Source organism: Onychomys torridus, chromosome 7, assembly GCF_903995425.1.
Source record: "Onychomys torridus chromosome 7, mOncTor1.1, whole genome shotgun sequence".
Lineage (NCBI taxonomy): Eukaryota > Metazoa > Chordata > Mammalia > Rodentia > Cricetidae > Onychomys > Onychomys torridus.
Window position 1 is genome coordinate 59,758,611 of NC_050449.1, and position 15,887 is coordinate 59,774,497.

At 46.6% G+C, this 15,887-nt stretch overlaps 1 protein-coding gene across 1 annotated transcript in view; it reads left to right on the forward strand.

Moving 5' to 3' along the window:
- The window catches only part of Dapk2 (death associated protein kinase 2), a 128,960-nt gene that overhangs the window by 48,606 nt on the left and 64,467 nt on the right, over nt 1-15,887 (forward strand). The window lies entirely within an intron of this gene.

A 15,887-nucleotide genomic window follows, 5' to 3' on the forward strand; every position in this document is an offset into this window, starting at 1 on the left:
GCACGCCTTTAATCCCAGCACTTGGGAGGCAGAGCCAGGTGGATCTCTGTGAGTTCGAGGCCAGCCTGGGCTACCAAGTGAGTTCCAGGAAAAAAAGCACAAAGCTACACAGAGAAACCCTGTCTCGAAAAACCAAAAAAACAAAAACAAAGAGTCACTTTGTCACTTATTCTCCGATTCATTCTGACATTTTGTTTGTTTTTTGAGACAGAGTCTTACTCTATAACCTTGGCTGGCCTAGAACTTGCTCTGTAAACCAGGCTGACCTTGAACTCACACAGATCCCCACTCCTCCCACGTGCTGAGATCAAAGGCAGGTACCACCATGCCTGGCCCACGCCAACAGCTTTAGCAGCTGCCAGCACCAGTCATGGAACCCCAAAGGGTAGAAAATTGATTTTCAAGCCATGTTTCTTAGAACTAGGATCCCTAAATTACCACACAAGTAGAGGGGACAGGAAGTGGTCCAACTGGCTTTCTTTCCCTTATTCTGTTCTTTTGTTGAACTGTTAGCCCTCTCCAACTGAGAAGTTTAAAGACTGTGAATAGAGTCTAATTTCGTGTGTGTGTGTGTGTGTGTGTGTGTGTGTGTGTGTGTGTGTGTGTACATTCGTGTGGAGGACAGAGAATGTCAATGTTGGGTGTCTTTTATTGTATTTTATTTATGTATATGTGAGTGTGTCCGAGTGTGACTATGCATGTTTTCTGGTGCCCTTGGTGGCTAGAAGTGTTGCATCCCTTGGAGCTGGTGTTGTAGGTAGTTGCAAGCCGCTTGACATGGTGCTGGGAACAGAACTTGGGCCCTCTAAAGAGCAGCAAGAACTCTTTTTTTAAAAAATTTTTTTGAGCTGAGGATCGAACCCAGGGCCTTGCGCTTGCTAGGCAAGCGCTCTACCACTGAGCTAAATCCCCAATCCCAAGCAGCAAGTACTCTTAACCTCAGAGAGCCATCTGTCCACCCATTGGATGTCTTCCTCAGTCACTATCTTATTTTTTGAGATGAGGTCTCTCATTAAACCTGGAACTTGCTGACTCTGCTGGATTGAGTGGCCATCAAACCCCATCGGCCTTTCTGTCTCTGCTTCTCCAGTTTGGGATTACAGGCACACACTGCCATGCCTGCTCCTTAACAAGTCCTAGCCATCCAAAGTCAGGTCCTTAAGCATACACATTTCACTGACTGAGCCAGCTCCCCAAGCCTTTGTCAACTTTATAATACAGGAAGCCAAGGCCTGGAGAAGATGGCTGATTGGCACTTGCTTTCTCAGCTGGCTAAATCTAGATTCTGAACTCTACTCTATCAGCAAAGAAGCGGGTACATCTCCACGATCTGGAACCACCAGATACTTTATAGGACCTTGTCTTATAGTCTCCAAAGGTCTCTGCCAAGACTTCACAGTGGTTGTGTTGGAGCACATTGCTACTAAACCTTCCTGTGGATGGAGATTAATTTCACACCCTTTGGAGTGTTGCTGGCTTTGCTTAGTAGCTGGACAGAGACCGAGTCCAGGACCTGAGTTGGCCTTTAGGAGTAAAAGAGCAGAGCTGGGGGAAGGGTCCTGGAAATCTCTCTTCTGGGGGTAGTTCTTCCCCACATGTATACCCCTGCCTGATCAGCCCCCTGATCCCACTCTTGCTAATTCTTGATGGGGGAAGTTAATGAAGGACCCAATTATGATTCACCTCCACCTACAATACTCTCTGCCCCAGTTTCATCCATTGCTTAATTCTCTGTGAAAAAGATTTTTGTTTCATTATTTTTGGGGCAAGGTCTCATTGAGCCCAGTCTAGCCTCAAAGGCATCATGAAGTTGAGAATGACCTTCTACTCCTAATCTTCCTGCTTCTACCTTTCAATGATGGGAGTACAAGTATGCACCATACCCAGAAGAGATGATACTTACTCACTTAACTTATTTACTAACTATATCTATTTATTTTTGAGACAAGGACTTACTAGATAGCCCCAGCTGGCTGAAAAATCACTATGTAGTCCAGGCTGGGCTTGAACTCACAGAGATCTGCCTGCTCCTGCCTCCTGGGTGCTGGGATTAAAGGTGTATGCCATCGCGCCCAGCAGGAATGACACTTTTGAATGAAATGACAGGCGTGGATTTATTTGAGGGACAGAGGTTTGTCATACGTAGAGGTCAGAGGGCAATTCGTTGGAGTCTGTTCTCTCCTTACACCATTTGGGTCCCGGGGATCGAACTCAAGTCATCAGGCTTGGCAGCAAGCTGCTTTACCCACTGAGCCATCTTACTGGCACTCTCCCAGTTAGCTACAAGTCTATGCACACCATTTTATGTTGGTATTTCTATTGTTTACAAAAGACGATCCCTTTTACTATCATGTTGGCCTCACATCAGACTCACATAGGCAGGGCATTTTACAAAAGAGGAAACTGAGGCTGAGGGCTTAGGCTATATTCTGATCACCTTTCTCATTGCTCACCTATCTGTTCATCCATTCATTAGCTGATTTTAAAATATTTACTGATTATAGCGTGTAAACTGCTGTGGTAAATGTTATGGAAGACATGATCAGTAAGACCTCTCAGGACCTGCCACCTTCAAAAGCATTTAGTCCAAGCACACATGCCAGAAAGATTCTGCTCACTGAGAGAGCATGGGAGCCGACTCCTATTTCCAAGAAAGCCCAGTCAAGGCGTTCCTGACGAACTTTGCTACTAGAAACCGTGAAGCACTTCCCTGCTTTCCTGTAAACACCAGCTAAACCCGGTTGAGCTGCGCTGTTTCCACTCTGTGACTTGAAATGACCATGGTGGGGCCTGCCTGTGATACTCTAAGGCCCACGGACTTGGCACCTCCTCTGGACCAGGACTCAGCAGTTCTGTCTTCAGCAGGCTTCCAGGACTGTGTGAGCGTGCAGTGGGAGAGCGCCGGTGAAGCCAATTGTCGGGATGATGGTTTCTGTCCCAGGCTTCCTTAGTCACAGGAGTCGGTCAACAGCTGTGTAGTCATTTGTTAGCTCATGATACTGGCGTTACCAAGACGGGAAAATGGATTCTCAGCAAGAAGGTCCAAACTGGAGGGGATTAGGAATGGATTTGAGGGTACCCGGATTTCTACTAGGCAGTGGGTCCAGGCCTCCCCGCTTGTTAAAAATTCCTCTTGTGGTTTAATGTGCGTGCAAACCGTGTAGGTCTGTGCAGAATCTAATTCAGCAGGGCTGGGCCAGGTCTCGGGCTGTACCTTTCTAAGCAGATCCCAGGTGAGCACAGTTTCCTCATCCAAGGAAAGCAGTGTTCTCAGGATACTAAGGGGCAGTGATGGGTGGGGAGAGGAGCTGCAGAGCCAAGCACGGTACTGAACATGAGGCTTTCAGAAAGGTCCATGTCCCCATCTACGTCTGGAGGGTAGAGGCTGATGTCTTCCCAGCCTGGGTGTTTGCTCTGAATTTTGGATGGTGAAGATATACACTGTGAGTGTTTGAGCCTCATCTGGGGTTGGAGGAGGAAGAAAGGAGATTACACCATCAATATGGTAACTGGCCTCCTGAGGGACATGCTGTATTTGTTTCCCCATGGGGCTGCTCAGTGATCTAGAGATAACGAAACAGGTCAGTTCCTCCTGTCAGTATCTGTTCGTGTGGGGCGGCAGAATCCAGGGCAGACTGGATGGTTTTGGGGCTTGGGGGTTTTTTATTTGTTGTTTTCAGGGGGTGGAAGTGAAGCATGTTAACTTATAACTTTTTTTTTTTTTTTTTTTTTTTTTTGGTAGCTGGAGGGACAGCTGTCAGTGCTGGGAACCGAACTCTTATATTTTTGGTTGTGAGCCTAGCCTTTAATGGCTGAGCTATCCTTCCAGCCCTACAACTTGTTTTTTAAAAACATTTTCAAAACATTTATTTACTTAATGTATTTTTTTTATGTGCATTGGTATTTTGCTGCATGTACGTCTGTGTCAGGATGTCGGATCCCCTGGAACTGGAGTCTTGAGCTGACATGTGGGTGCTGGGAATTGAACCCCAGGTCCCCTGGAAGAGTAGCCAGTGCTCTTAATCTCTGAGCTCTCTCTCCAGCCTGACTTACAACTTTTGAAGAGAATTCAGATATGTGATCTCAGGCTCTTCTCGCTACATTCTCTTGACATGTTTTGTCTTCCTTTATGCCCAGCTTGCTGGTTTCGGGATACCCACATGCTGCCCTCTAGCACCCCGAAGACCCACTTGGAACATGGACGATCACTATGAATTTGAACTTCTCCTGAGCTACATAGTGAGACTCATCTGAATAATAATATAAAAAGCTAGGCATGGTGGTGCATGCCCGCCGTCCCAGAACTTGGAGCCTAAAGTGGGTTGTATAAAAAAGGTCAAAGCAAAGGAGGACACAAAGCACCCATGCTCCCATCACGTGGGAGGCTTCCGCTGTAGAGCCTCTCCTCTCCCCCTGCGCCACTGTATTCTCTCCCACCATTATTCCGCCCTTCTCCCACCTAAAAGTTTCCTTTTCATGGGTGGTGCTGTTAATCCCACCGGTCTAGAAGAAGACCACTACCACTACCACCTCCTGCCCACATTGTGATCAAGCACATCTGTACAGATGGGGTCAAACAAACTGTTTAGGAGAGTAAAACATGTGGCTTGTTATCTCCCATAAACAACAGCCTCCAGCATTTCAGGAACTATCTGTCCTTGGGCAAGGAACTTGTAGACTAGAAGCATTTTGTTTCATTGATCTCTTATGCATAATTACTGAAGCTTAAAATGTAACTTTGGCTCTCACAGTGCATGCCTTTAATTTCAGCCCTTGGAAGATAAAGACAGCCTGGTCTATATAGCAAGTTCCAGGTCAGCCCATTTACACAGTGGGACACCCTCATCCCCCACCACAAATTCCTTTAGTTCCTTAGCTTACCTGAGTTCTACTAATTGGTGGAACCTAATGCAGTTAATTAACATAAATGTATACATGACTACTAACCCAACTATTGTTTGTGGTTTTATGAGTTTTAACACATGATCCTTTTCTCTCTTAGTCCCCCTAGTCAGAGCCTACACCTTAGAGAACCTATAGGAGTCTCATTTTGTAGATGATGATACCCAGAAATCCAGGTGTAGAGGGAGCTTTGGGGCCAGTGCTCAGGTCTACCTACAGCAGGGTGTCTCTTTGGAAGCGGGGAAGAGATTCCTCCCCCTCTATGGTTAGGCCTCCACTGAAAACAGGAGGCTGTGACATAAGGGCGTCTCACCGTAGTACTGTGGTTTTCATACAGTCTTGTGGTGGAGAATTAGGGGCTATTCTGTGCATATGCATATATGTGTGTATGGATGCATGTGTGTGCACATGTGTCAAATGACTGCTTTGTGTTTTTCCCTTTCAACGAAAGCGTCTTTGCCTTGACCTGTTTTGTATATCCTACTTTAGGCTCTAAGTTGGGATGATAGGTATACATGCCTTGCTTTTTATTTTATTTTATTTTTTTTAGTTTGGATAGGGTCTCACAATGTAGCTCAGGATGGGTTCAAATTTATAGTAATCTTCCATGCTCCATTTGGAACAGATGTTTATTTGTTTGCTTGCTTGCAAGGGTCTCATATAGCACAGGCTGGTTTCGAACTCACTGTGTAGACAAAGTTCAGTTTTAACTTTTGATCCTCCTGCATCTCCCTCCTTCGTGTTGGGATTATAGGTATGTGCCACCATGCCCTGCCTCCAGTACATGTTGTCACAGTACTCATAGAATGGCTTTCTTTCAGAAATTATGACTATGATGTGATTGCCTACTTGGAAAAACTGGTACTCTTCCTTGTCTCAGAGAGAAACAATATCTCTGAACTCTTTAATTCCCCTTTGTTGTCTTGGTGGCTTAGATCTTGGGTATATTTCCTACTCCTTTTATACTGATGTTTCTCAGACTCACCTAGGTAATGTGTTAATATTCAAGTGTCACAATTTGCCAAATCATAATCTATAGAGGGCTTAGGGCTTTTTTTTTTTTTTTTAAGGAGTATAGGGTCTTATTATGTAGTCTAGGCTTGCCTAGAACTCAGTTATCCTGCCTTAGCCTCCCAAGTGATGAGGATACAGGTGCATGCTACCACACTTGGCTTCCGTTTTTAATCTCTACTTTTCTGTTCCGCTTTGAATTTGATTGTGAGCTTCCTGTTGTGTGTGGCCTTACCTCCTGAGCTTACACGGGCAGGAGGAACTTTCAGTGACTTGCACGGCAATCTACACAAGATCTGCTGGCTCAGAAAGGAAGCATGGAGAGAGGCAGTGATGAGCACACGTGCCTACAGTTAGCCCTCAACTATGAAAGGCAAGATGCAAGGCAAGATGACTAAATGGGCTGGGGGTGTAGTTTAGCTGATAGAATAGTTGCCTTGCGTGAAGGAAGTCCCAAGTTAGATACTACCCAATAAACTGGGATGGTGCTACATGCCTGTAATCCCTGCATTTGAGAGGAGGGGGCAGGAAGATCAGAAGTGCCAGGTCATTCTCAGGTACATAGCAAGTTGGAGGCCAGCCTGGTGTCCATGAGATTCCATCTCTCTGAATGACAACAACATGATCCAAGCAACCAATTGTAGTTATCTCAATGGCCATGCTGACTGACTGCAGAGCGGAGGCTATTTCCCACAGGAATTCAATAGATTCACCTTACTTCTCCCAGGCTTGTCAGCAGCGATTCCCTCATCCCCACCCTTCCGTGGATTTAACTGTGTAGATCCACACCCAGACTCCCCATGCCCACAAGCCTAGAGGGTAAGGTGGGGGTAGAAGGACCTGGCTCCAGTCCTCTCAGAAGCCTGCCAACTTCCCTCCACACCCTCACACCCAGCCCTGATTGCCAACAGCAGCCAGAGCCTCTTCTGGGCAGGCAGCTCAAAGCAGCCCAGCCATCTCCTCTGTCATCGCCGCTGCCAATTAGTGGCTCCTGGGCGCCTCTGGGGCTGCCACTCCCACCTGGCTCCTCTAAGTGTTCTCTGAGCTGTTCTGAGCTTTGGCACTGCCTGCTAGCCTAACTGTCAGGGCACAGGAAGGGTCCATGGCACACCCAGTAATATTTTCCCTCGCTACCTAAACTGAGACCTAAATGGGCCCTACCCTTTAATGTTGCCTCTCCCCACCTGCCAAGCCACCACCACCACACCATCACCACATCACCACCACCACCACATCACCACCACCACCACACCACCACCACCTCCACCACCACCACCACCACCTCCACCACCACCTCCACCACCATCACCACCTCCACCACCACCTACACCACCACCACCACATCACCACCACCACCACCACCACCACCACCTACCACCTCCACCACCACCACTACCACCACACCACCACACCATCACCATCACCACCCCACCACCACCACCATCACCACACCACACCACCACCACCACCACCACCACCACCACCACCACCACCACCATCACCACACCTCCACACCACCACCACCTCTACCACCACCACCACCACCACCACCACCACCTCCACCACCACCACCACCACCCCCCCCCCCCCACCTTGCCATAGTTGCTTTCAGGTGGCTTACTCTTTGCTGAGGTGGCCCACATTGGTATCGTAGAGGCCAATAAGCATTCCTCCCAGGGTATGGTGGGGCTCAGATATGGAATGGACCCCAGGAAAACTGCATGATGGTTCTGTTTCTTAGCTGCTAGTGGGGTGCTGAATGAGTTTCTTGGTCCTTTGATGGGGATGACAACCCCCTCTCAGGCTGTAATGAAGACGAAATGTGTTGCTGTCTATGAGTGCCCATTAATGATCACAGAGTCCTCTGGGTTCAGTTTCTTTCCCTGTGTAGTGAAAATAATACACTTACCCCGTAGAAGAGCTGAGGAGATTTAACACTAGAACCATATGAACACAGTGGGGCACAGCAGCTCATGTCTGTAACCCCAGCACCTGGGAGGAGATAGGAGGATCAGGAGGCCAGGGTCATCCTCAGATACATAGGTGATGCTAACCTGGACTATGTGAGGCCATGTGTAAGCAAATATATAAATAAACATATGCACACTCATCCTGGAAGACCCATGGTGCTCCGGGAATAGTTCTGATTGATGAAGATAAATTAATCAATGAGTTTCAGGACTCAGAGCAGTTTCTACTCATGGTTGCAGGCTGCCCTTTCCTACCCATCAGTATGCCAAGAAAATCACCCTTACCATCAGTGAGACAAACCCAAGCACAGTCAGTTCCTGGCTGTCACTCAAGCCCAGGCTGGCCAGACAGGCACATTCCTGCCTTATCTTGAGCATTAGCAGGTCTAGGCTTCCCTCCGGAGCAGAGGGAGAAGCCAGCTTTTGTCTCAACATGTCAGGACACAGGATAGCTAGCCAAAGGACAGACTGTCTCCCTAGGGCCACCTGCTGCCACCCTGTCTTCCCCAATTCTGAGTTTCTGTCAGAGGCTGGGCCCGGCTGGCATTGCTCCAATACCAAGCAGGGCTCTCTGCCTGGGAACCAAGGTCTTTGCTTGTGGCCCTGTCTTAGTGGAGACCCAAGGACGTTGCCTGGAGGTCCAGCCAGTTGTAGCCAAGATTACTGTGACCACAATGACAACAGGGGCCCTCTCTGTCAGCTGAGCATCTTCCCCATTTGCTTTTGCCATTCTGGAGCAAACTCTCTGATGAGCTGCGTGTTCCTGCTATGGCTGTCAGCTCCTGACTGACCAATGGGGCTATCTTGTTCATCACTGTACTTTAGCCTCTATGATGCCCACTGAGTATCAGATGACTGGATTTGTCCTGAGTACAGGTATAGGACACAAAGATGAACACGGGCCTGTCTCTTTTCCACAGGAAGCCATCAAATATTGGAGGAGGGCATTTACCTACTCATTCCCCAAGAAAGCCCCCCTTTGCTGAACTCAGTGTCCTCTGTTCTAACACTCCCTGAGGGCAGGACTGCTGTGTAAGCCTTCTTCCTACCCCAGATACACAGAGGGTAAGCTACACCCCAAGCTCAGCTCAGTAGCATGGTCCTGATGCTCTGACAGATACCCACCCCATCACTCTGAGGCTACTGTCTGCTTTGGAATGGATTTTCCTGTGGATCTCAGATACCAGCAAGAATCAAAGTACTTTAGTCAAAATCCTCTTCCTCTGCAGCCCAGCAGAGATTAGGACTTGCCACAGGCTAGACGTCAGACCAAGCCTTTCCAGGCACAGCTCTCTGTGTGTGTGTGTGTATGACGATTTTGCCCCTACAGAGGCAACCATCTTTTTTTTTTTTTTTTTGTAATTTTTGAGACAGGGTTTCCTGTGTAACAGTCCTAGCTGTCCTAGAATTCTCTTTGTAGACCAGGCTAGCCTCAAGCTCACAGAGATTCACCTGCCTCCATCTCCCAAGTGCTGGGATTAAGGTGTGTGCTACCACTGCCTGGTAGAGGCAACCATTCTTAAGCCTTCTTGTACTTGAGAAACACTTCTCTCATCCTTTCAAATAAATATTACAAGGCAGGTATAGTGGCACACACTTGTAAAACCAGCCCTGTGGAGGCTGAGGCAGAAAGATTGCTATGGCTTTGAGACTAGCCTGGGCTACATGGCATGGCCCTGATAAAAAAATAAAATAAAAACAAAACTACCAAAACAAACAAAAAAACCCCCAAAGAACATTGCACAATCGGATGGATACTTTAGGGACAGGAAGTGCTTTGTCTAAAGGGAGTCTGTGTGGGATCCCAGCTGGGAGACCAGCTCCCACATTTTATGACCTTGAGGAGTGAGGGATAAGAGATGTTAGAAGGACAGAATGGAGAGAAAGGGATAAAAACACAGGATAGCCTTGGGAGGGCCTGGGTCATTATCCACCGGCCCCTTCTGTCTCTTCTAAAGAGCCTTTTACAGGAATGCCAAGGGGTAGAGCAAAAGACCTCCCCCTAACACAGCCAAATGCAGATCCTTTCCAATCACCTGGTCAAGCAATCCTCTAATGCAGCCCCGCTGAGTAAATCAAGCTCAGATCTCACTAGGAAACCTTTGTGGGCCTCCACAAGTCCGGTTGGCCACTGGACTTTGGCAGGAGACCTGCTCATCTGCAGATGCCACTCCTCTCTTCATTTGGCCAGGGTGAGGGACCCTGCCAGGAGCAGGAGTTCAGTGGCTCTGAGAGAAATTTGAGAGGTGAGGGATGGTGGAGGAAGCCCAGTGTCTATGAAGTAAGTCTGAAGATGTGCCATGGATGGAGAAGCTAGGTGAATAATAGTGTCAAGAGTTTTACAAGGGCATGGTGACTCCCTCAGAGTGTCCCTCAGGCATGGTGCTAGGGTGATTGATGTGACAGACTGGAGAAGAGAGGGGTAAAGTGCTCCAAAGACATTAAGCCTGGAATGACTCTGCCATAAGGAAGTAAAAGAAATATTTGAGCATATTTGATTGTCTAATATCACAAATATGTAAAGAGCTTTTTACAAATAATAAGAAAAACCCAAACAATCCAATAGAACAATTAGAGAAAAACATAAATAACAGTTTAAATTCTCAACAAATACAGGAAAACATGTTAATTCTTCTTATTATTTTTTTTACATTTAATGTCCACATAGTGAGTTCAAGGTTACATAGTGAGACCTTATCTTAAAAAGAAAAAAAAGGAGGACTGGAGAGATGGCTTAGAGGTTAAGAGCACTGACTGCTCTTCCAGAGGTCCTGAGTTCAATTCCCAGCACCCACATGGTGGCTCACAACCATCTGTAATGAGATCTGGTGCTTTCTTCTGTATACATAATAAATAAATAATTAAATAAATAAAGAAAGAAAGAAAGAAAAGAAAAAAAGGATATGTAGAAACCACCCCCAATAAAAATATTAAAATAAGGGTTGGGGATTTAGCTCAGTGGTAGAGTGCTTGCCTAGCAAGCACAAAGCCCTGGGTTCAGTCCTCAGCTCCAGCAAAAAAAAAGAATGTATATTGAGATTTGTGTATGGGGGTAGTTATAATGATGTTATTAATGATATTCAAATTAAAACAGGAAGTAGGTTAAAGAGGTTCCTGTCTATACTCAAAGGAGATATCAGGAGTTTAGCCTTGGCTATATGAGCTACTATCTCAAAAACCAAACTCAAAAATATTATAAATAAACACTCATACTTAAAAATTTGCTCTACAGGCTCTGGGTTATCCGTATTTAAATTATGGTGGGGAAATGTTCACAGTCTGTTGTTACTAGACGATAAGGCTAAGTGTGATGACACATACCTAGGATCTCAGCGCGTGGAAGGTGGAGGAAGGAAGAGTTATGAGGCCAGCCTTGGCTGAACAGCCAGCAACAGCAGCATCACACAAAAGTGCAACAAAAAGACTGTGAAACTGTATACACAGCATCATCTCCCTTCTATCAAGAGCTGGCTTGGTGGGGCGGGCCTGTCGTTCAAGCTCCCCAGGAGGGGGATTGCAAAGTTGAGTTCAAGGCCAGCCTGGACAGTTTATAAGACTGTCTCAAGCTAAAAAGAGGGAGGAGGGCTGGGGACCTAGCTTAGTAAAGGGCTTTTCTAGCATGTGTGAGGCCCTCACTTTAACCTCCAGTATCAAGAAAAGGGTAAAAAAGAGAATAAAAAAGATGATAGACTATACACTGAAAACAGAAATTCCAACCGAGCAGATCCCCCAAATGATGTCATCTCAGGAAGATAAGTTGAAGGAAAGGTTTTAGCTTCCTCTTCCTCTTCCCCCTCCTCCTTTTTAAAATAATGAACATGTGGGCCAGCAAATTGGCTCAGCAGATTAGATAGTGGCACTTGATCCCTGGAGCCCACAAGGAGAAAACTGTCCACTTCAAGTTGGCCTCTGGCTTCCACACGCACACAGATACACGAAATAACTGTAAGTGTTGAAGATAATGAACATGTTTCTTTTATGAACTTGAAAAATCAAGGATGTTTTCTTTTTTAAACAATTCTGACAGTGAAGTGCCCTGCAATATCATGGGCTGGCTGAGGAGAAAAGGCCCTTCACCATACTACCTGCCTCTTCAGCTATATTATGCATTTTTTCTTTTTTTTTTTCATTAAAGATTTTTATATAATAATAATTTACTGATTTTTATTTTGTTTGCATTGATATTTTACCTGTGTGTATTTCTGTGTGAGAGTGTCAGATCTTAGAGTTACAGATTGTTAGCTGCCAGGTAGGTGCTCAGAATTGGGGCCTCTGGAAGAGCAGTCAGTGCTATTAACCACTGAGCCATTTCTCCAGCCCCTATATTAAGCATTGCTACACTTGCTGGCTACACACTCATGTTGTGCCTTGTGCTGGGCTAGACCCCATGAAATGGCAGTCCTTGCTCTTTTGGCTCCTCAGGGCTTGCTGGGAGTTGAGGGCTGGGATCAATGTCTGGGTCATTTGCTAGAGAAGTATTTCTGTGGTTGGAATGTTCCTTGTTTTCCTGGGCTCATCATCATAGATGGCACATGGGCATCTCAGAGTGTCAGCTGGAAGCTCTGGTCTTCTAGAAATTGAGGTGGCAAACGTGGTCAGACCAGCATTTTATACCCATGATTGAAACCTAGAAGCAGCCTGCGCGTCTTTGGATGTGTGCTTCTCACTACGTGTGATGTACTGACTAGCATCAGAGAATCTTAGCAGGAGAAGATGGAATGGGATAGAGACCTGACAGAGAGACTTTGGTCCAGCACTCTATATTCTGATGACAGAGCTAAAGCCCCAAGAGATAAAGCAGCTTGGAATTGGGTGTTAGGGCCAGGACACCCAACCCTGTGTTCTGTCCACATGTGGCCTTTGCCATTCACAGCCCTTGATATTGAGAAGAGGTGACAGCCAAACAGTGGTGACGAAGTAAACTGTGAATCAAAAGTTCACAGAAATCCTGGGAAATAGCACCTACCTTTAGGATGCTAACAGTTCGAGTGTACCGATTAAGAAGTTGCAGCCAGAATCCCTTAGCCTGTAACCCCAGCCCGAGGGAGGGGGAGGCAAAAGGATGATAAGTTCCAGGTAGCCTGTGCTCCATAACAAGAATCCCTTGCGTATTACCGTTCAGTGTGCTGGGCTGGGGATACAGGGGGATGTGCTAGCAACAACAACAAAGCCAACACCAACCAACCAAACGAAATCTCCAAATCTCCAGAAGAAAGTGGATTGTGATCTGTGTACACTGACACACACATTCACATCTACCCAGTGTGAGTTTTGGGAAAGTAGAAAGATCTGGCTCTAAGTAGTTTCTCTACTTGCCCAATGTTTGCCTAAGCTTGCTACTAATCTTTTTAAAAAGTCATTAAAATGTCAACATGTGACTCAGCAAAGAGATCGGGTTAACTCTGGAGTCTCTTGTCACCTTGTATGAATTATGGAAGGAATTGAAGGGTTCGTCAGAGCGCCTGCATGCAAGGGGAGGGTCTACAGATTGAGATGGAGGTATTCAAGATGATGAACCGTTTGTGTTAGCTTATAATGAGGGATGACCTCGAATTCCACAGCAATAGGAGAAATATCCTGGATTTTCAATCTGTGAGGTCTTTCCCTTTATCTAAATATTTCTTTTTTATTATTATTCATTTACTTATGTGGATGTCAGTGACAACCTTGCAACGATTGATTGGTTCTCTCCTTCCAACGAGGAGGTTCTGGAGATTGAACTCAGCTCATCAGGCATGGTGCTTTGACCCACTGAGCCATCTCATCAACCCGGAGTCCTTTTCCTGCTCTGTAGCCCAAGCTCATGTTTAAGGAGTTCTTCTGTATGGACTGGTCTCTGAACTCTAAGGGAAGCTTGAGTGAGTGCTGAGCTCCAGTCTCCATGAGAACACTTCCTGGTATAGTCAAGTCTAACTTGAACTGAACCTGCTTTGTTTTAGACCGTGTGCTTGCGCACCTCTGTTCATTAGACAGCAGCCTGAGAATGTGCTTACGTTTCGAAACCAGTGACCCACCCTCCGCTCCACTTGGCTCTGTTCAGCAATTCCTTCCTTTTTGTGCTTTAGGAATTTTTTTTTCCTCACAGGAAAAAGAAAAAAAGACAGAGGAAGGAAGTTAGTCTTCAGGGCCAGAGCTAAGCTATGAAAACAGCTGCCACTGACCAGCACAGAACAGCACCTGTGACTGGGGACCGGGGATATTTGTAAGCCAGGCTTCAGTTCCATGGAGACTTCTAATTCCTAATCCTTATCTTACACATATTTCTTATTTAAAAAAATTTTTTTTAAATACTTATTTATGTGTATGTGCATGTGAGTGTATATGCCCATACGGGCCAGAAGAAGGCATCTGATCTCCCCAGAACTCAAGTTATAAGTGGTTGGAAGCTGCCCAGTGTAGTGGTAGGAACCATACTTGGGTCCACTGGAAGGGCAAGTATTCCCTTTTAACTGCTAAGCTAAACCATCTCTCCAGCCCCATGTGTCTTACTCTTGACCCTGAGTTCGCTTTGGTGAGCATGCTTCTTAAAAGACTAGATGGTTTTGCAAAGCATCCGTGTCATCTACTCTTTTATTTTCATTTGCATCTTGAAACTCCCTCGGGATCATCTAAATTCATTCACGCTTCCATGTCTTAAGAAGTACTTCTCAAACTCAGTTCCCTGGAGCAATGGGGGTTCCACAAAGCCTTTAAAGGGTGGGCCACATAGGTGTGGGAGTGAGTGGTACACAGGTGGGTTCAGAGCGGTTCTCCCACCAAAGAAATATGGCTTCTTATCTGTTTTACCTGTTGGATTTCTATAAAATATTTGCCTGAGAGAGGCATCTCCACTCCTGAACAAACATGAAAGTCATTGTCAAGAACTAGCAGTGCTGAAGCCGTGAGCCAGGGAGGGGGAAGCCCTCCTCAGACGGCACACAGACCCTTTGGATGGATGTGGGCCTCTGCTGTTGTCCGCTCTTTCTGTTGCTCCAGATCCTCCACCTGCTCCGGGTGGGTGCTGGCCCCTCCTTGTCTCCTTCCTGACTCATGGCCCATGTAGCTCTGGGCAAAGCTCTGCTCCTTCCCTCTCGCTCACCTGCTTCCTGCCCTGGCTTCTGACAACATTATGTTTCTTTACTTCGGTTTCTTGACTGTAGAGTCCCCTGCTTGTCCTGACTTGGATACCGGTCCCCGAAGTGAAGTATTTTCTGTCTTCCTGGACCCAGATCCGACCAGGGCACCCTGCTCTTCAATGGCCGTAACCCTTCCAGCACTATTTACTTTGAAGCTCAGGCTGGGGTTCCTCAGGGTTCTGTCAGGTTCCTGAACCCACTGGGATTGGGAAATGGAGATGTGCTGATCCAGTGAGCAGAAGGAGACAGTGGTTTGCACTCCTGGAAGCTTTGGCTTACCTGGTGCTTTCAGATTCCTTTCATTCACATTACAGTGTGGTAAAACTAGAATATTCCTGTCTGTGTTATGTGCAAAGAAACTGAGGTTGAGACTTGAATAATTTACTAAAGGCAACAAAATCTGAAATAGACCCTGGGTCTTTTGACTCTCAATTCTGAATTTGGGTGACTGTAATTTATGAATTTACATGTATGAGATTAGAAACAGGTTGGTGGCTAAGGCAGTGTGGGAGCGCTCGCGCGCGCGCGCGCGCGCGCACACACACACACACACACACACACACACACACGAACACTCACCACACAATTTCTGCAGTACTGGTCATTGCACCTTTGGCCTTGTGCATGCTAGACAAGCAGTCTACCGCTGACCCATAGCCTCAGCCTCAAGAGTTGGGAGTAGCTTGGCTGGAGGATGGTTATGTTGGAAACAGCAGGGAGATAAGAAAAGGGCAGCAGGGCCAGCCACAGAGGCCCAACATTGGAACCCAACCAAGTAGAGTGTAGAGAGTGTTAATATAGTGAAACTGCCCGGGAGAGGCTTTGGCGGGTTTGGACCAAGGTGCCCGGCTGCAGACTGGCAGATGGTGATGTGGCGCAGTGGAAAGTT